Raw genomic sequence first — 23,111 nt, 5'->3', positions numbered from 1 at the left:
AAATGTTTTATTTCATATTTCATTGCTATGTTTTTCTTCACTGTTACAATGCCTCTTACTATATTGTACTGTGGAGCTTTATCTACATTTTCTTGACTTTTATTGTAAAATTTTCACTTTATTAATCTTCAATTTTGTAAATTTACTTGCTTACTTGTACTGTGGAGCTTTTCTCCCCGGGCCTCTGCTAAAAAGGACTTTTGCTCAGATGGACTTTCCCATTTAACAATTTTCAAATAGTAAGCTTGTCTATTACTGTAGGAGAAGACACTATAATAAATGGTTGAGAGATGGTAAGGCTGGAGGAGTTAGACAAATGGCCAGAGATGCTAAAGATAATGAATATTATTGGGAATGTTTGGCTGTATAATACCCGAGGCAGTCGAGGCATTAAGTCTCAAGTTAATTCTTTAAATTCAAGAAGGGTTTCAAAATCCCCACAAAAGTTAACTACCACCACCCTATCTATAACAAAAAAAATTCATAAAAGCAGAGCAGCCAAGGGTGTGTCTAAAAGCATAAGTAGTTTCTTTTATCTGATATCAGAGACATGTTTGCACATTCTTTCCTTAAATTTTCCTATTGTCTTCCCTACGTAGAAGACATTACAGGTGCTGCATGTAGCAAGATGGACTATGTGGGAGGTGTTACAATTATACCTCCCTTGGCAGGGGATGGTTCTTGCAAAATTATCAACCAAAACAAATGGTCCATTTATATACCTGCACTTTTTTCACTATCCACATTTCCACATCTCCCCTCAACCCATCATTGTTTTTTACCACTATTCTGTGATTCAAAAAGGACCTAAATATTTTGCCTTTAGAATAAGCAATCACAGGTGCAGCTCCCAAACATGATTTTATTACATTAGGAAATACAGTATCACAAGTCAACCTAACTGAATTTGTGTATTGAAAAAGCATCCTTACTATATGATATCAAAAACACAGGAACAGACATAACTAATTTTCAAGACAGGCGAAAACTGGTCATTATGATGCCCCACAACCTCACCATTAATATTCATAAGGAGCTGAATGCGGTAACCCCTTTCAAGAAACATGCACATTAAAAAAAAAATGCATCTCTTTTTCAAACAGTGTCATCCGATATTGGTGTGGAAAGCCTCACCATTTGGCCTTTAACTACAGACGTTTTTTTGATGGAATGGATGACTGTTAAAATAAAGATATGTATTAGAGAATGTGTGCTTTCTATAAACAGTGGCAGTAAAACACTCTTAGGATAAATTCTTCTCAAGCAAAGCTCCGTGCTAGCTGTATAATTTTGCCAATGAGTGTAAAAAAAATTCCCATCTGTCTGTAATACCTTTCCATAAAATACGGACATCATCCAAAAACCTATAATATCCATGCACTAAAGAAATAATTTGGGGGTGAATACCTCTAGTTCTTCCCATACAGCTAGCACTACATTAGCACAGAGTGGGGCACAAGCTGCACCCATTGCCACTCCTGATGCATGCTGATAATACGCCCCCTTGAAAAAAATAAAATGATTGAATGTTAAATAGTAATGTTATGTAGTAATTGTATGAATGTCCTGAATGGCTAAGGATGTATTGTCTAATAAAAAAAAAACTATAAAGCCATTTAATTACAATATTTTAGGGACTGATGAAAAAATCCACAATGTCCACTGTAATAAATATAATGTCTGTTAAACTGTAAAGTAATTGAAATTTCAAGGAGGTACCATGAATCTTTTGATTGCTGTACATACTTGCATTTAAAAATCAACCTACTTGGCTAGGGGGTTCAGTTTTAAAACCCTTAGCTGACACGATCCGTCTCAAAGGAGGATCAGTAAGTGCACTTGTGAATTTTGGGATACCAAAGCTATTTTAGGTTTTGAAACATTTAGGTAGTCCCATTGATCATGCTCAATTTCCCCATGCATGACCAGGTCCAATAACAAGAAGTCTAACTTGGTATATGCAATGTTTTAATTCATTCAGTGAAACTCTCTCGCATGTTAACCCATGATAAAAGCTGCAACATTTGTGGTTTCCACAAGGACAGGACATACATACTTAGCCTGGTGGACTTCTTTAAGAGGGTCACCAAAGCAATGGATGAGGGCAAAGAGTGCATACTGCCTACTTCAATCTGACCAAGCATTTGATGCAACAGCCCACTCAGGCATTGTAGGCAAGCTCATAAAATTAGGGTAAAGTCCTAATGTCACCTGCTGCATAGTCAGCTGGCTAACAGGACACAAACTGTCAGGTTAGATGGTCACTAGCAGATTCCCCTAGGGCACGAGTCTGGGGCCCTCTTCTTTCTGGCATCTACTAACCTGAAGTCAAGGCCAACATTAAAGGCATCTGGCTGAACAAGTTCACAGATGGCTGCAAACTAGGTGCAATCTCCAAAAGAGAAAAAAATCCTCCAAAAAGGCCCAACACAGACTCTTAAATGGTGCCAGAGTCGTAGCCTGAAACTCAATGACAAAAACAGGCATAATAGTATATTTTGGAAAGAGAGCCACCCTTCAATATTTCTGTATTGATAATGCAGACTTGAGAATTGACCCTGTGGTCAGGGATTTGGGAATGTATGTAGACTGTGACCTGGCCTTGTACCATCTTGTGTCCACTGTACTAAGGACATCTTTTATGATGCTCAGCTTAAAAGCAAAGGCATCTACGCCAAAAGATGTTATTGTTCCATTGAACTCTGCCCTAGTTAGACCAATCACAGAGAGCAATGCTCCCTTCATTTTATACCTGACCAAGCATACAACTATAGAGTTTGCAGAGATTCCTCTCAAAAAGAAAACATGGTCTAGAAAATCTGACCTATGCAGACCACCTCAAACCCTTATCCTACAGACTGCTGAGAGGTGATCTATACCTGGCCTTCCGAGCATGGTCTGATAAACCTCTTATGAACCTGCTGCACATCTGTAAAATAAATGTCAACCAGCGGGGTGTGTCGGGTACACTACACTGAAATGGGGTCTAGTAACGCATCACAACATGCTGGAGATGACATTTCCTTCAGGATATTCCTAGGTATCACACATAATGACCTTGGAATATTTGCTGCGGATACAGAAATCTGGCTAATAAAAGCAACAGTAATAGTGACATTGACATAGCCCTAGTTCAGTCGTGCTCTACTGTTATATCTGTTTAATTTCTCCAAGTCTTTTGAGGTTCTAATACCATGACAGGAATGGACCTCATTCCTAAGTCAAACTATGATTAAAGTTCATGAAATTAGTATAGTTTCAGTATTTGATGTTAGCTAAAAGTGCTTGTCGCTGCGCCCACAATGTACTCCTCCTGCAATTCATATGGCATTACATGCGTCACTAGCATATGTAAATAAAACTGTAAATTTTGAGACCCATTACATGTACTACTATTGGAACTCTCTGGGTATTCTTGCACATTGCCCTTGTTTCTGCCTGCAAATCCTGGTATTTTAAGATTTTGTGGCTATCTGTACTTAAGACACTGTAATCACTGGGTATAATAATTTCATTGATCAGTGTTACTTTTACCATCTTTTCATGAACTACTATATCTGGTTGCCTCGTATCTGTTTTTTGAACGGTTGGTAATGGGTAATCGCATGTGATACACACAATCATTCTCTATAAATCTTTATGGCTTATGTTTCCAGCGTTTCTCACCTACCTCAATATTGCAATGTTCATACAATTCCCAGTGCAACAGTCTTGCTACATTATTATGCCTTTCAGTATACAGGCCCTCTGCTGTTTGTATATCACACCTGGCAAAAAGATGAGCAACTATTTACAGTTCTGTTTTACATTTTTCTATTTCTCAGACGGGTTCATTGGACTTTGTAAACCAATCTGTATGTAGCCCACTATCCTGTGCCGCCAGTATTAACCTTTCATCTTTTCTTTTAAATTCACCCCACTTTAACCCATTCCTGCATCAAATCCTGGTCAACATGAAGTCGTTGCAGGAGTTTTCTGCATTTGCAACTATATCAATGCCTTTTAGCCATTTCTTGCCTTCTCATCTGATCCTTATTATATTATTTCCTTTGTTTTTTGGCACTTTTTTTTGCTGTCTGCTTGTCTACTTCAGGTTTAGTTGCTATTCTCGCTCGACACCGATAAGTTTCTGCAAAGCGAAACAGGGAAGTCATCTTAGATTTGTTCTCCAGGTTTCAAAACATTAGCTATTGAGATTTGAATGAGATCAGCAGATGTAAATGCAGCAGTAAGACTGCAGATCCATACATATAATCAGTTTCAAGGAGAGCCATACCGCCTTCAGATCAAGTGAAATATAATCTTGATAAACACTGATTTTTATATAACATTTGATAAATGTGAAGCATTTTTCTTGTTTTCTTGTCTATCTGATCCAGTACCTTTTACAGGCCAGTCAGTCACCCCAAACCTGTATGCTGGAACAGGAAGAACAAATAGTGTTATAGCTTGGACTTTGTTCTTAGATGTCAGGACTGTTTTCAGTATTAATTTTACTCTTCTAAAATATTCTTTACTGAGTTTTATTCGCATTTGTTCATGCTTTATTGTAGATCCTTCATCATTTCCCAAATATTTATACGCTCCCTCCTACTCAAGTTCCTTCATATCTTACTCCTGTCCCAGAATATTTTCTTGGTGGTGCAGCTTTCCTGCTTTAAAGGTTGCTTTTGCACATTTATCAAGACTAAATGACATTCTTGTATCATCTGAGAAAGTTTTGACCACTTCCAGTTGTGCTTTCAGCTCCTCATCTGATGAACTCTACAGCTTTAAATCATCCACAAAAAGAAGATGAGATGTCTTAACACTTTGCTGTTTCCTGGGAGTTGAATTGTAACCATGATCAAAATGTTAATAGCTCTAATTGGTAATAGCAATGGTAATAAACATTTTCCCTGGAATATCCTCCTCTGAATTTTTTTCCCTGGGTTAATAATTTGTCTTATCATGGCTTAGCTGGAAAGTGGTTTGCCACTGTTTCATGGCCACTTTAGTATAATTGATCAATGTATAGTATATAATATGCATCTATATATGCTCCTTTATCCATGAAATTGGAATACTGTCAAATGTTTTAAATCTATCCAAGACATAATTAATTTCTTCCCTTTTTGCAGTTCTTCATTATGACTTCACCAACAAATGATCCTTTGTTCCATATGAATTTCTTTTAATACCCTTTTGTTGTATTGCCATGACTGAGTTTTCTGCTACATAACTAAACTCTGTCGTTATCAATTCCAGCATATGGTTTATACATTGTTGGAAGGCATGTTATTGCTCTCTAGTTTTAGGATGGTTTGCTGGCTCAGTCTTAAGGATGACTATCGTTTTTCCTGTTAACCAGGTTGGTGTGTGTTCATGGTGTGCATACAAGTATTACTTTGGACTAAATCTTCATGTAATAATAATACTTTTAGCGAAAAGTTAGGTACTGCATCTGGGCCTGGGATTTTCCATTTAGGAGCTTTTCTTTGTCTCTGGCCATTACTTCATCCCATTTCACATGCTGCAGATGTGAACATTTGAACTTCTTACGGTTTCACTTTTTTTTCCGTTCAGCATCTTTATGTTCTACAGGGTCTTCAGAGATATTTCTCCAAGATGTATATATTCCTTCTTTTTTAGGTGGTGTTTCTCTTTCTTTTACTTTCCAAAATCACTATAAGACTTTTTTGGATCATCACTTAATTGCTTATTTTGTACTTTTCCTTTATATTTAAGTTTTTCTAACTATGCTGAAATCTTTAGTTGATTATCTGCTAATAGTGTATGATGGATCCTAGTCTGTTGTAACACTGTATAATACTGTATATTGCTTTTATCATGCCTATCTTTCAAAGTAGTTTTGTTGATCTGTCCCTTCTACACTCTTCTAACAGTGAGACTTGATTGCTTTGTTTTATTTATTCGATAGTTCCATGTTGGCATTTGATTTTTTCCCTTCCTTTCTCTTACTACGCTGTATTTTTGTGGTAAGACTTTATCTGTTATTAATTTTGCTGCAGTTATATATCCTATTTATTTCTGCTAGATCACATGAATTTCCGTTATTAGTCTCCATTGTTATGTTCATTTGTTATATTTCTAACATTTTGGGTCTTAATGACTTTTTGTAATCTATTTCGTTCATCTGTCTTAATACATCTATCCATCTCTATTAAATCAAGCTTCTCTTGCCATAGATCTTTTTCTTTTAAACTGAGGGCACATTCTTTATTCTCAGTTTCCTGTGAGCATTCTGAAGGTAGTTCCAAAGCATCTTCCTGTGACATATTCTCTAACTGCAGCCTGGGTTATCTGTTGCTTTTTCATATGGGAGCGCCTTGGCCTATGTCAGAGTTGCCACCATTTCCTGCTCCTTCATTTGTTTAACTAAACTGTTGGGAGGGTGGCCTAATGGTTAAGGCATTTGCCTTACAAACACAAGGTGCAGGGTTTGAGTCTCACAAGGGATAACTGGCTAGGCTTAAAATGGCTTGCAAGGGCAGTTAGCTTAGTACTAATCTATGAACCTATGAACCTATACTGGTTTCCTACTGAAGTCTCCATACTATCTTCTTGTGACAACTGATCGAATGCTCTCCATTCCACCTGTTTGTCCTTAATTTGGGGACTTGCTGTTCCATCATGCTGTGATGTTACCAGACGTGGATTTACTACAATAAATCCTTCAACTGATGAGTAATCCTTGACTTCAATTTCTTTAACTTTTCCATTACTAATCCTCTCTTCTGCTTTCCCCCTTAGTTTTCTTATTTTTTGTATTGAAAAATGTTTTATATCTGGATGCCTTTTACTGTATTTCTTTATGGACCTCTCAGGGGGTTGGGAGGGTGGCCTAATGGTTAAGGTGTTTCCCTTACAAACACAAGGTGCAGAGTTAGTCTCACAGGGGATAATTGGCTAGGCTTAAAAATGTATCACAAGGGCATTTAGCCTAGTACTAATCTATGAACCTATGAACAAATTAAGATGTTATCCTGATGAACCACAACATGGGGAAGGCAGCAAAAGCAATATAGTATTTTATTAAAACAGAAAAGAAAACAAGTATAACAAATCTCTAGCGCTTGTGCTGTACAAGCCTTTTACAGAGTAGAATTTTGTTTTTACTCTGCACCATTTATATACATTCGTTACTAACTGAATAATTAATCAATTACAATACTTAATTTAAAAAGACCTCTTCTATCAGACATCTCCAATTGCATTCCTTGTTCATACCCATAGGAAAAAGTGTATTAAATTTCAAAATAAAAATGTATTCTTTTCTTAACTGTCATTTATCATTAATTTTTCATTTCATACTTGTTCCTATATTTTTGCTTGTAACGCAGAAGGATTACCATTATGTACTTGTTGAAAGTGTGTAGCTATTGGACTAGCATCGCTTCTTCTTTCAGTTTTTCCCGGTTAGGGGTCACCACAGCAGATCACCTATCCGCTCATGATTGGCAGTGGAGTTTTACGGTGTCGAGATGCCAGCCAGGTGCCCAACCTTCCACAGAAAGCACATGCACACACTCGCACCCAAGGCCAATTTAGTGTCCAATCCACCTACAGCATGTCTTTCTCTCCAAATGTCTTGTGATCTTTCAACCTAGCTGAAAACCTTTTTTACTTTGAGTGCAATATTTTTCACAGAGGCATCTCAAAGTATAAATTACCCCTTCACTTCTACAACTAAAAAAACCTTGCTCCTGTATTTTTTTTTTTTATTTTTATTTTATTTTACATTTGTTGACTGGGAGTGTCTGAGCTGAAGCCCTTTTTCAGCAGAGGCCTGGAGAGAAAAGCTCCAAGTAATATAAACAATTTTACTGTTCCAAGATGATTTAAGAAACACAGTAATACATAAAGCTTAAAAGTGAAAACTCAAAAGAAAAATGTGAAACACATCAGTACATTATTATAAATAAAGGTATAAATGCACAAGAAGTTTGTAATACATGAACTATTGCCTGCATCTTAAAAAGTGTTTACAGAGAAAGTAATGGAAAAGAAAGTGTAGGAGTGACTAGAAGAAAGAGGGGGGAGGAGGGTAAAAAGAGTAGAGAAAGATTATGAGAGGGAATAGTTGGGAGAGGAAAAAGAAGGTACCTTAGATGGATATGTTCAGGGAGGGTGTGAACTGTGGCAGCTCCAGTGCCTTAAGTACTATCTTGTTTAGGATTTGTAAAAGTTCTGATTTCAAATGGGTTTTTTTTTCCATGCAATAGAGGGGTAGTAGCTATATATGTTGCACTCAGTTTTCGGCTTTGGTTTATAGATATGTAATAGAGCTTGAGTTGAGCTCTGGAGACATCTTGTAGGGATGTAGTGGGAGATGAGGGAGCATAGGGCTGGAAGGAAGACTGGTTGATGTAGTATGGAGTCTATGATTTGCAGCTGTGAGACGAGAAGCAGGTGTGGTAATTTAGGGAGAGAGGGAGTGGTGGAATTTATAGGTTTGTTGAGCTGCAAATCCTAGCTATTTTGTGGTAAATTGACTCAAGTTTAGTAAGTAGAGAGGCGTTTAGAGAGGAGTTAAGATTTGAGTATTTGGGAGGAATATGTTAATCAGTGTCGACGGTAAGCATACGGAAGGGTGGTCCTAGCTTCAGCGGTGATGGATGCTTTATTTCTATCCAGAAGTCCTAGTTTCTGATGAATTTTTCTGATAGCTAAAATTTGACCTTCATATAAATTCTGATCATCGCTGGTAATACCAGTGAGGTTTGTGCTGGATTCAACTTCAATAGGGGTATTCTTTAGGGGTATTATGGAGAAGGAAGGTTTGATATGGTTAACTTTTGGGAAGAAAGAGTAACGCTTTTATTTTTTAGGATTTAGGATGAGCTGATTATTGGAGACCCATGTCTCGACCTGAGTTAAAAGATGACTGGGTAGCTGATAAGAGTTCAGACGGAGAGTTGGCAATGGTGATGACTTTAGAGTCATCAGCGCATTGGACTATAGAAGATTGTGGGGGCAGGAAGAATAGAGTAAGTTAGTGAAAATGTTGGAGCAATATTTCAAGAATGGATCCTTGGGGGACACCCATTCTTACTGGAAGGGGAGTAGATAGTGCACAGTGCCATCTCACTGATTGCAGTCTGTTGGTGAGATAGCTGGAGAACCCATGCAAGTGTATCTGGGGTGAAGTTGCTGTCATGCAGTTTGTTCAGTAGCAGAGAGTGAGAAACAGTGTCAAAAGCCTTTGAGAGATCAAGGGATAGACAAGACATAAGTTTTTGATTATCTCTGGCTAAAGAAATAGTGTTGACAAAGGATAGAGCTGTAGTGGTACTATGTTTACGTCTGAAACCATGCTGTGTGGGAGTGAGCAGATTTTCCTGTATGAGATATTGTATACCTTGTTAATAGGTTCACAGGTAGGTACTAGGCTATCAGCCCTAGGGCCTATACAAGTCTAGCCATAACGATTCTCTGGCTATTGCTTCCCACAAATATTTACTTTCCTGGACCCCTATTTAGCAGGGCTACTGATGTGATCCCTGGGGTGAATTTCCTATCTCCCATCCAATCAGCAAGCTTCCTCTTGAGGAGGGCCATTGAGGCGCTCTGCCTGACATGTATGGGCAGCCTATTCCAGAGTATGGGTCATGAACCTATCCCTCCAGCATGTTCTATTCATCGTGATGACAAGGTTAAGATACCTGGAGCATGTGGCTCAGAGAGATTGGGATTTCTTTAAGTGTAGCATGTCCAAAAACTCTGGGTTTGACATGGCCTTGTATGTTAGGCAGAGATCGCCTCTGAGTAGGCGATATGTGACAGAGTATAGCTGGCGTTTTTTTTTTTTTAGATGGTCAACATAAGGCATCTGCTTTAGGCCTGTGATTCTTTTTGTGAGGTATTTCTGCGGCCTTTCTAGTTGTTGTAGATATCTTGTGAGGTACATACCAAATGTGGTATTGTATTCTATAATGGGTCTAATGAGGAATGAGTATGTTTGTATACATTTCACCAAAACTTTTTTCCATTGATTTGAGGAAACTTCTCACTGTATATATTGACATCCGGGTCTATATTATATCATCGAATGCTTAAAAAAGTGAACGCTGATTGATCGACCTAATTTAAGCGAAAGCTTACAATCTTCAACTGTCAGATCAGCGATTTTTTTTTTTTTCCCAGGGAAAAAAATTGCTGATCCAAAACACACACACAACGCAAGCACACCAAACAAACAGAAATCCACACACATACACCTAAAATCTGATACCTAACCCTACACTAAACTATGCACATACCACAAACTACCCACTTACCTTAACCTAAACCCTAACTCACTTAAATCTGCCCTAACCCTCATGTCAACTCAATCGCACACACACCTAACCCGAGCCCTAACTCACCTAAATCACCCTAACACTCACATCCACACAATTGCACACATTCCTGAATCCGAGCGGTAACTTTCCACCATAACACTGAAAATACCGAAGCAACATTAACGGCCAACCAAATTCTTTCCCTAGGAAAAAATTAAAGTTTCTGCTGCTTCGATATTTTGCAGTTTCGCAAAAATAAGTTAGATCGATCAGCGTTCGCTTTTTTAAGCATTCCAGGATATAATATAGACCCTTGACATCCTATACATCTGCCACATGGAAAAGTACCCTTTTGAACCATAATATCATGTCTTTACATAATAAGTAAACTAAATTTACCATGAACTAAAAAATATTTTATATTTCTCTCTCATGAGAACCATATTTCTTTTTATAATTCAAAAAATCCTGTACTTACTGTATTTCTCAGTGTCTCTGGTGCTGCTTTTTTAATTTATTCATTTTCCTTTCTTCTTTGGTTAATATTGCACTCTATTAAATCTTTTTCTTTCCCATGTCCATATTTATTTTTTGGATTTCTCCTCCTCCACTTGTTTCCCCTTTCGTTGGGGAAAATTGATATCCTTCCATATCACTGTTGTGGTATTCTTTACATCAGAGATTCCTACCTGGGGCAGCCCGACGACCAGCCTGTATGCCAAAGCCTTAAGTTGCTTTAAGGTACGCTGTATATCACACACATGCTCCTCCTGTAGTGTAGGGCATAAAGGTGGTGTCTGGATGTTCCATCCTCCAAACTTCTTTGCCTCCATCTACATTCGATTGCTAGTGCCAGAGTTGTTTTTTTTTTATTCTTGTATTTTGGTTGCTTGTTTGGTTTCATGACATCCAAGAAGGGTAAATGCCAATGTGGGTGACAGATTCCCCAAAAAGACCACCATGAACAGTGTTTGTTTTGCCTTGGCACCTCGCACAATCATACATCCTGTTCCATATGTCAGGCTTTTGTATCTAAAACTTTGTGTAGTAGGTTTTATTCCTTGGCACCATATCTAGAGAATCAGTGACTTAAGATTCTCGCCAAAAATACTGTGGAAGGAACTTCTTTCTAAGAAGCCTAGGACAGAATCTTCCATTGTCCAGCCTCTGCCAGATGTTTCTATTGAGGTGAGTGAGAGCCCAGAGATTTGCCCAGCTTTGTTGTTTGCTTCCTCTTCCATGACTGGGTTGGAGGCCAACTGGACTCCGGCTTTAAGTATGTCCGATGAAGCTTTGCAGACGTCATTTTCAGGGGAACAACAGTTGATCATTTCTGAGGTGCCTAGGGGTGTTCCTCAGATTTTAGTTAGGGAAAAAGTCACTACTACTGTTATTGAATGCCACCCAGAGTCCGAGCCGTCCAAGTTTTACAAGGCAAACATCCCATTAAAGAAGAAAAAAAAAAAAGCTAAACATGTTTTTCCTGTCCCTAGGGATCCACAGAGTGAGTGTCAGGCTTTCACTCAGGGTTTGTTTAATGCTTTGATGGCATTGAAACCTTCTCAGGAGGTTTCTCTTCCTGATCCCCTTTGGTCCTCTACTCCACTTAAAGGACTCGGAGAACAGGATTTCTCCGAGTGTGATGAGTTATCTCTTGCTTACTCTTCACGATTCCTTCTCCTTTAGACTGTGGGTTAGAGGAAGAGGAATCTCAGTCCTGATACTCCCATTGAAGAAATTTCTTTTGGGGACTAAAACAGTTCTGTGTGTTAAACTGGTCTCTGGCTTACTTCTGAACACTTACTCTGACTCCATTTGATTTTCCCTTCCAACTACCCTGTTGTTATTCTTATAACTTGGTGGCTTTTGTTTTGCCCATCTCTTACTATAAATTTGTTATTGGGCAGTCCTCCCAGTTCCATTGCATCAGTTCATTCTACTGAGTACAGTGAGATTATTTGGGAAGGGCCCACTCCTTAGCTTCTTAACCTTGAATTACCATCTGTTTCCTGCCTTTCTACTTGACAAAAAAAAGTTTTCACTCTAAGCATCTGCTTTTACTGTATTTTACTAAATTTGTACCGTGTCTTTTTCTACTTTAATACTTTTTCTTTTGCTACTGTTCTCAAATGTTCAGTTGCATTTATACCACCTCTTTTATTATTGCTTGTTTAGTAGCCTTGTTTTACTGAATTGCTTTATACTGTGTTTTGGTGGTGTGACTGATTTTAAGCACTTTAAATTTCAAATACCTCTGCACTTTTGAGCTTAGGCTACATACTGTCTGAATCTAGACGGTCTTCTATTGCTTGAGCAATAAAACCAGCTCTTCACTGAGATACTGAAAGATCTGCGGCATCTGTTGCTTCCAGCTGTGTGTTTTTGCTCATGTATTGCACTCTTAATTTGTATTCATATTCTTCTGTCTGTCAGAATTGTCGGAATTGTTTCCGGTCACATTTTAATGCATACTGTATTAGTCTGGCTGTAACATAGTCCATTTCCAGGCCTCCTATTTCTGGGTCTGTTTTATAACTTCTGTGCTTCAAATTCAAGCCATCTTTGTTGGAGAAGGCCTTTCTGCACCCTTGTGGGAGAAGACTGCTGTCTGGATCCCATCTAACTGAGGGTGATTAGAGCTCAGAGTGCATCCTTAGTGGCTAGTAAAGGGTTATTTTCTTTTTTATATAAGCCCCGTGTCTGCGCTTGCTTGCATGTAGCGCACTATCGTGCACAGCCATGTAGTAGTAGTTCCCATCACTGCTGGTTATAGTAGCAAATGTTTTGCTTGCTAAATTTTCACTTAGCACTTTTCTTGTGGTCCTACAGAGATTTTTTGTGGCTCAGCTCTGCTGTCAGGAAGAACACTAAGCCTATCCTCAGAGGTACCAACACACCCCTTACCCACTGGCCATTCCTAAGTAAAACCTCTCCTCCTGACCACATATTTATCTAACACTACAGATGTGCAATTTCCCACAGTTACTCCAGCCAGCTTGGTTGATTTGGGCATCCTGAGACAGTGTAGTAACTGCCTCATGACAACACTCTACTCCTAGACCACAAAAACTCAACATGTGAGAGATCCAACTATATTAACCTTGAATCCATACTCTCACATACCAGTCAGTACACATGAGAATCATAAGGTCATCAGCATTCACACATCACCTCCTACTCCACCCAATCCCACATCACAAATACCTACATATGCAGAGGTCCTCACCAGAAACCTACCTAAACACCAGAGACCTCCCAGATGCAAGCACAAGCATGTTGCGCATAATTCCTCTGCAGAACACAATACACACAGTAGCTCACATACCAGTGTCTCAATCAGATGTCCTTCTCAACAGGATGGATAAGAAGAAGGTCACAGTCGGCTGTCTGTCAGGTGCTTGGATCTGCCATATCACACATGCACTTGAGTCTGTCAACAAGTACTGTTATGACTCCATCATAGTCAAGTTGGTGTGAATGACTTGAGACATACCTCTCTGTACTATATGAAGAGAGCCATGATTGAGTTCTCATTGTGTCTCAGGCTGGTATGTCCCTAGCCTTAAGCGCATTTTACCTTTACCTAGGATGACGCCTCAATACAAACAGAAAATGATTGCCTTCAGTAATTGGCTTAGTTTCTGGTGTCATTCCAAGGAGATATAGTATCCATCAGCCTGCAGCCCAGCTATATCAGGCTATGCCATCTTCCACACATTCAAACCACAAACTGAAGACATGAAAACTAAAGGAGGTGGTGTATCAATACTCATTGAAGATAAAAACACCTCCAGATTGGTTAAACAGCATAATTCCTTGGATATGCTTCAGGTGCAATTAACTGTTGATAGGATACCTATTCAAGTCATTGCCAGCAAAGGACCCCCTCAATGAATCAGTGCACCCATTCTGCCTGTTTGGATCTACCCGGGTCTATCAAGATACATTCGAACTACCCATCCATTGACTGGGGAAATTACTCATGCACCAATTCACTAGCCCAAAGGTTCCTCAGTTTCCTTAACTCCAATGCCCTGGACCAGCTAGTTGAAACACCCACAAGGGGTGCCAGCATCCTGAATTTGCTGCTTGCCATTATGGGGGACCACTGTACCTCCCCCACTCTGTGGTCTTCCCTGGTGAGATCTCACAACTGTACCCCCTCTTGCACCAACTAAACTAAAAAAAAACTTCTCCAAGGCACATTATAACTTTTTACAGGGTGGTATAAATAGCTTCACTGTACCCCCCCCCCCCCACATGGAACTGGCAATTATACTGAGTTCTACACAAATGCTTTATACAAACACCAGTTGTACCTGCTAGGACCAAAACAAGCTCCTCAGGGCAGAGGAAACCTGTCTGGTGGACAATTGCCATTAACAAGCTTTACAATAAGAGGAAGAAATTGCTGTCTGAGTAATAGGGAGTGAGCCCTAAACTGGAAACACTCCCTCTTTAGCTTAAAAAAGCAAATATGACGTTTTGTGAAGTTCTCAAAAGCTAAGTATGAATCTAGATTAGCTTCCTCAACTAACGACAACCATAAGGTGTTATTTAGTTACATCCATAACCTAAAAGGGAAGACCCACATTTGTGCTGAACTGGTAGTTAGATACCACATATACCAAGCCTGTGGACATTGATAACCTGTTAGCTGACAGGTTCACTCCACTGTCCTCGCCACAATTACCCTAAGACATCCCTACCCCCCTGTCCTTTTACCCTGTATCTCTAAAGAGCAGGTTGTGAATGCCCTCTCTAAGGTCAAAAACATAGCATCCATGGGACCTGATAACATCCCTGGATGCATTGTATGTGGGCTCAAACAAGAATTAGCAACACCACTGGGTACTCTCTTCAATCATAGTCTAAGCACTGGCTTTATCCAGCTGCATGTTAAAAGGCTACAATTATCCCCTTGCACAAAGGTGGTGATTCCAGTGACCCCGTGAACTATATACCTATTAGCCTGACTAGCCTTATCTGAAAGGCCACGGAGAGAGTCATCATGGACCTAATCAAAGATATTGGAAATCTCCAAACACTTGACACTACTCAATTTTGATCTGTTAAAGGGTGCCTGAGGACTGTAACCTTTTGTACAAGTGTCCTGCTGCTCTCCCCCAAGTGGTGTCTGTAGCCTCATAAAAGCCCTCTCAATTACTACTTTTGCCCAAGTTACTACCTTCTGATAAAGATAGCAGAGCCATGAAAAGGCTAGGTAAGAAGGTTTACATCTCGGCTACCTTGGCTTTTAGAGCTATTATTAGGCCCATATATCTAGGTATGTGTTGACACTCCTCCATCAGGCTTGTCAGGTTATTTCTGATCTCCCAGACTCTAAAACTTTAGTAAAAATTCTGCTCTTTTCCTGTTAGGGACTTCCTCAAGTGTGTTATGTTGCATTCGATGCTTCTTTTAGGGCTGCTATTTTTGGATGCCTGATGATATATAAAGACTTTGTTAATGAATCCACCTCTTGATAATAAATATTTATTTGGGGAAGCTGCTGCTGATTGTCCCTTCAGGATAAGGAGAAGGCTTTACAGGAATTCAAACAAGTGTTTCTCTGAAATTTAGGAACGAGAGGCAAGCTACCCCAATAAACCCAGCCTTTGTTCACAGGCAATTCCCACCTCCTTTTAAGGGCAAAAAGAGTGACAAGTGGGCTCGTCCTACTAAGGCTACTCTGACTTCAGGGATGCAGAAGTCTTATTTGCCAGATTAACCATGTGCTGTCTGACCATCTGTTTCTTCCCAGCCACTTTCACTTACTCTTTGCCCCTCTCTCTGGCTACATGCTACGCAGGATTTTTGGGTTCTGTTCTATTCCATGGGGTATTTTGTGGTGTGAAAATCTGTTCCCCCTTTGTGCATTCCTCAGCCCCCTCAGTAACAACTTTCTTTTTCCCAGAGGTTCTTTTGAGACATTTTGACTCTGATTATTATTTGAGGTGCCTGTGTCCCAAAGAGAGGAGGGTTTTTTACTCTAGGATTTTTCTAGCATCTAGAAAAGAGTACTTTGAGACCTAGTTTAGACATATCTCATCTACATGCTTTTCAAAAGGTGCCACTGTTTGAATGTTGTCCCTTCAGACTCTGTTCCATGTTTTGCTTCCTTAGACTTGCATGGTGTCAATGAATATCAAGGATGCTTCTCTGTATTCTGATCCATCCCCTTTTCAGGATGTTTTTTACATTTCTCTGCTAGTTCCTGCCTTTTCAGTTCTCTGCTTTGTCCTTTGGCCTTTCTACTGCCCGAAGGGTATTCACCAAATGCCTCGCTCCTGTGATCGCTTTTTGCAAGCTTCAGGGGATCCAAGTATTTCCCTACTTGGAAGACTTAACTGTTTCAGCCATCCTCTCCAGAGATACTGTTGCAAAATTTCCATTTCGCCATCTACCTTCAGAGCCTGAGGCTTACAATAAACTTCAAAAAGTCATCTGACTGCTTCTCAGGACCATATTTTTCTGTGTTGTAGTATTCAGATGGTTCCTATGCTGGCATCCCTCCCAAGGCCTTAACTCTCATTTCCTCCTTTCAAAAGCTTCGTCCTCTGGCCTCCATTACAGTCAGGGAGTTACTGAGAGCTCTGGGTTTCATGGCATCCATCATCCCTATGCTCCCTTTAGCCAAAATTCACGTGAGAAAGTTTCACTGGTTCCTGAAGTCAGTTTGGCTTTAACAGGCACGTCCTCTAGAGTTTGCAGTTAGTGTTCTACCTCATCTCAAGAAGGAACTTCAGTGCTGGATCTATCAGTTGTCTCTAAACCAAATGCTACCTTTTCATCCCTCTTCCCTTTCAGGAACTGTTCACAGATGCTTCAGATGTGTGATGGGGAACAACTTTTGACTCCCTAAAGGTCCAGGGAGTTTGGTCTCCTCTTCAACAAAAAGAGAACATAAATGTCAGAGATGATGGCCCTTCTGCTGGCTCTTTAGGCTTTTCATCTTGTCTTCTCCCCAGGACCTCTCAAGGTATTTACAGGCAATACCACAGTGATATGGTATGTAAGCAAAAAGGGTGGAACAAGATCTTTGCCATTTGGCACTCCTGGTATGGGATCTTGCTGTCCACTGACTGTTGAGACAGTTTACATTCCCACAGGACAAAACATTGTGGTAGACACCCTGAGTAGGTCCTTAATTCAATCTCATGAGTCAATGCTTCACAAGGATGTGCTTTTGGACATTGTCCACCAGTGGGGCACTCCGCAAGTGGATCTATTTGCCTCCCCTCTGAACAGACAACTTCCTCTTTTTCTGAGCCAGAGTCCCAGGTCCTCTGGTGTGGAAGGACAACATCCTCTCTTTCTTGGAAGAGGATGTTGCTTCAGCTTTCCTTCCCCTTCACATCATTCCAAAAGTCCTGTTGATAATTCAACAGGATGCTCCCAAACTTTTGTTGCCGACTCCCTTTTGGCTGAGATAGCATTGTTTTCCTCCTCTTCTACATTTAGCCAAGGGCAGTCATCACAAGTTACTTCACAGGATGGCTCTACTCGAACAAGACAAGGGATCTCACATCCATCCCCACCTGCCCATTCTTCAACTGACTTTTTTATGAGGACATGCTTATGGTCGTGCAAGGAAACCCAACACTAGGAAATCCTACTTTTCCAAATGTAAGAGGCTTTCTGTTTGGTGTCTTTCTCATAACCTGGATTGAGTTTCTGTGGATGTTTTGTGGTTCTTATTTGCGTGAATTGTTCAGTGCTGGGTTGGCTTATTCTGTTATGATCCCACTTATCCGCTATCTCTGCTGGTCTCCCTTTATCTCTTCCTTTAGCTCTAGATTTGAAGCTAAACAGTTTCTTAAAGGTGTCCTTCATATTAGGTCTCCCAGGAAAGCCTGGTTCTCTTCCCTGGGATCTTAATTTTCTTTTGGAGAAATTGACTCCGGCTCCATTTGAGCTTGCTGTTTCAGCTTCCTTGCAAAGTTGCTCTTGGAAAAGTGTCCTTTTATTGGCCCTTAATTTTGCCAGATAGGTATTTGAGCTCCAAACCCTTATGGCTTGTCCTCCTGTTTTGGTGTTTCATAAGGACAGGGTGTCCTTGTGTACCAATCCTCCTTTTATGCCCAAGGAATTTGAGTGGTCACTTAATCCGTTTATTCATTTGCCTACTTTTTCCACTCTCCGCAATATGACCGTGAGAGGGTACTGCATACGTTGGATGTGCATAGACAACTCGGATTTTATTTGGATAAGACTAAATCTGTTAGAAATATGATCGTTTTGTTTTTTTCATCCTAGGTCGAAAGGATTAGTTGTATGCATGCAACCTATGTGTTCTTGGCTCTCTAAAGCAATTTCTTTTTATTACTCTTTTCATGGTAAGAACCTTACTTCTTTAAAGGATTATTCTACTTGGGCTGTTGCCACTTCTGGTGCTTTTTTCAAGTGTTTAGATACTAACTCTATTCAAGAGGCTGCTTACCTGCACTTTTGTGTATACTGTTACCAAGCACTGCAAGGTGGATGCAATCTTCAGAGCTAGAGCTGGTTTTGCTAGGGCCATCCTTCATTGCTTCTAGAGAGCTCTAATCTAGTGCAATCCATGTTAATGAACAAAACCAAAAATAGATGGCTGTGCCCTTTCTCTAAAACATTACTCCTAAACTAGTACAATCAATGCTAATGAACACAACCAGTAAAGGATGGCTGTGCCATATCTCTAAATCATTACTTCTAAACTGGTGCGATCCATGGTAATGAACAAAACTAGCAACGGATGATAGTCAAGTCTCAGAAAATGCACATATAATTTAGTACATTACATTTTACTTATAATAGGTTCATAGGTTAAGTACTAGGCTTAGCTGCCTTTGTGGGCTATTTTAAGCCTAGTCATTTTCCCCTCAAAGGTGAGAATGAAATCCCTTTATCTGTCTGGTAAACACCTTAATCATTATGCTAACCCCCAACTCCTTTAATGCAACCTCTGGGGATTGAACCCATGACATTCTATGTACAAGAGAAATTTAATAGTTACTATACCACAGACCTTTAATATACACATTTGTCAGAAATGGGAACAGCATTCAATGACAGATTCCAGTCTATGAAATCTCATTTTTAAACTAGGTAATTCAATGTTAAATAACATAACCAGCAATCGATTGCTGTCATATCTGTAAAACATCACTCCTAAATTAGTATGTTCTGTATTAAATAACATAGGCAGCAATGGATGGTAGTGTGACATCTTTGAAAACTCACATAATAGCACAATCCATGCTATTGAATATAGTCAACTGAGGCTGCAGTGATAAGTCTCAAAAACCTTACTCCTATGTTATTGAACATAAAAAGCAATAGACAGTGCCATGTCTCAGTACCTCATGCCTAAACTATTCAATTCTGTGTAAGTGAACATAATAATTTAAACCGTTTAGAACAGGAAGCTAATTATATTAACTACACGTGTAACAAAATACACATTTATAAACAGATCGTTTGCATGAGTAATATTGATAGAATTGTGAATCCAATTAATTGCTGAATATGCAAAGTGAATTTCAGAACCACATGTGCCCCTCTTTAATATGAATTGTAGAGTATGTTGTGAAAGGAACATGTCAGACAGGGAAAAAAAAATACTGTAAAAATGCTGTTATATTGTTAAAGCCAAAAATCCCTTTAGCTTTTAGCCTCATTCAAGCATACACACGCAAAAAAAGTTATACATTTTGGGGATTTCATGAAAATTGAAATATGCTCTTTGTTCTTAGTGAACTGTTAAAGATGGACCTCTCAAACTTTATTAAAAAAAAAAAAGCCACCTGTCCTGTTAGTCTACTGCCTAATTCTTTCCTATCACTGCGTGTCTGATTGGAGTTGCAGTTTGATTCCCACATGGAGCAGCACAGCACTGAAAGTGTGTGGACTGCTCCAATAGTTTAATTACCTAACCTGCCCCAGGTTTTCGACTTGTGTCAAAAAACGAAACCACTCCCTCACGCATGCATATTTCTGAAATGCTAATTTCGCATCATGGCTTTGTACTCGCACCCAGTCAATTGATAGATATACGCAGAGATGCATACACCTCACTGATGTGTGTGGCAAACGCACACACACACCCATACAGTCTCTAGTTATAATGCAGCAATCTTGTTTGCCATTTCTCTCTGCTTTTATAACAGACCGTGACTTAATCAAAATGGAAAGTTTTATTGTGGTTTTGTCTCTCTGAATTTTTAGCAATACAGTAGAGTCTCGATTATCTGAACGAATTGGGACCTAGGGCAGTTTGGATAATCAAACTGTATCGATAATGAAACACGCATTAAACCGGTTTAAGAACTGCAAAAATCTTCTGTATGCTTTTCAGCCATTGAGTATTTACAGTGGACAATAAAGAATATTTTTCACACACATGCAAATACATATACCATTTACACATTCAGACTTGGATTGCTCCTACCCAAAAACTTTGGATGGCAGCATTTGGATTGTTCCTACCCAAAAACTTTGGAAGGCAGCATTTGGATAATTCTATCTCATAATCGACATTCAGATAATTGACTCTCTACTGTAATGAGTGAAAGGAATGCTCATAAATATTGTATACAATTTCTGAATGAGTGTTGCCATAGTAATCTGAAATTTTGTGGAAATAGACTATTTTAATTGTAGAAATTTTATTTGTGTACTATATTTTTTCCTTTGCAGGCCTTTTGCCTATCTGTATTCAAAGATTATCCTGAATTAATCAAAAATCTCATTTCCCCCCTATACCACTCTGCCATATACTTCTACTTCTCTCCCTTCCTATCCTTTCTCTATTCTAAGTATCGCTATTTCAGAATGTCGGCCTTTCACCTCTTGAGATCTTACTCTCACTTCATTGTATAAAATATACATAGTTCCTATGTCCCAAAATGTCTATTATTACCTGTATCATTTATAATGTTGATTTTATATGATTACTGTACTGTCTTTAAAATTTGTCTGTTCAAACAACTGTAAAGCTTTTTCTCCACACATAATTATTAATGTACTTTTTCTAATTTTACTGTTTATATAACTGTGGAGCTTTTCTCCCCGGGCCTCCACCGAAAATGGATTTGTCAGTCCCAGTGGACTTTCCCGGTAATCAAATGCAATAAATAAATTAAATGTATGAATGGGTTACAAGACTTTTATTACAATAGTATAACTCAGTCTTCTACTGTTACTTATAGGTTAAAAGATTATTTTATATTTCCTTTTAATTACACTCCAGACTTGGAACTGGGTACACATATTAACATGCAGTATTCTCTGATGAGTCATAATGAAAATGTGGCACATTGAATCTAGTTAATAAAATTACATACGAGTCATTTAAATTTTACTGGCAACTCTGGCAAAAATTGTTACCTTCCTTCTGAAGGTTAAATTGTATTTGGTTACATTCTTGATAATATCACCACGTTTAATGACCAATTCAATGCAGTTCAGTAAATACCTAAGCTAAGTATACCTGCAAAGGCTTTGTGATTAGTAAATAACCAACTATATGCTAGTGTCATAAATATGTTTTTGCCATTTATTCAAGTAAGCTTCAGTATTGTGATTTGCACTGTATCTAAATATTCTCCTGAATCATTATGCATCTTTTATTTCTTCGTTAACATTCTTCTCCTGTATCTTAAACTTTGAAAAGAAAAATTGTATTGTATTGGTAGCATAGAAATGTATTGCAACCATTGTCAGAGTATATACGTTGGGTTTGAATGGTTGAAATGTGGATAACTAACAAAATACTTGTGAAAATACTATTGCAGATGGTTCTTTAGCTGCTCTGAAGTTCTTTTATCACTATATTAATACTGCCTGTTACATAACAGAAATGTGACGCTTTTGAGATCAATTGTTAGTTAAGGCCATAAAGGTATGACTTTTCCTTAAACAAAATTCATAGTGTAGAAATAAGTTAAGAATACATACCCTGCACACCTGTATATCTTGGCTACTTAAATATATTAACCTCTAGATAGGTGCATCTTACTGTAAAAAGTCCCACAAGTATAACTCCCTTTATCACTTAAGCCATCTCACAGGAGCTGCATGATAATGAATCATTTGAGGTTTGCCTTCACTCGTATGTCATATTTAAGAATGGCACCCAAAAGTAGTTCAACATATATGCTCTGATGTGTGTGTGTGTGTGTATGTGTATATATGTGTGTGTGTGTGTGTATCTGTGTGTGTATGTGTGTATGTGTGTGTATCTGTATATGTGTGTGTGTGTATATGTGTGTGTGTGTGTGGGTACATATCACAAGATCGACAACTTAAAATGTCGAAATTCACTTCACCGACAATTCAAATAACCGACATCGCAAATCACGGATGTTTACCAGGTAAGGGATATAAATTCGCTACTCATGCCTACCATGGTTTAGTAAGTGTGGCAGTGTCATGCAACCATGGTAGGCATGAGTAGCGAATTTATATCCCTAATCCGTGTTCGACCGCCTGATTGTGTCGATTGAATTGTCGGTGAATAATTTGTCGATCTTCTGATATGTACCGTATGTATGTGTTTGTGTGCGTGTGTGTATTTGTGTGTGTATATTTGTGTGTGTATATGTGTACGTGTGTATATGTGTATGTGTGTGCGTGTATATATATATATATATATATATATATATATATATATATATATATATATATATATATGTGTGTGTGTGTGTGTGTGTGTGTGTGTGTGTGTGTGTGTGTGTGTGTGTGTGTGTATATATATATATATATATATGTGTATGTGTCTGTGTGTCTGTATGTGTGTGTCTGTGTCTGTATATATGTGTGTGTATATATATATATATTAGTGTA

Source organism: Protopterus annectens, chromosome 9.part0 (genome assembly GCF_019279795.1).
Source record: "Protopterus annectens isolate FY-2018-M chromosome 9.part0, PAN1.0, whole genome shotgun sequence".
Taxonomy (NCBI): domain Eukaryota; kingdom Metazoa; phylum Chordata; order Ceratodontiformes; family Protopteridae; genus Protopterus; species Protopterus annectens.
This window is presented reverse-complemented; position numbering follows the sequence as displayed.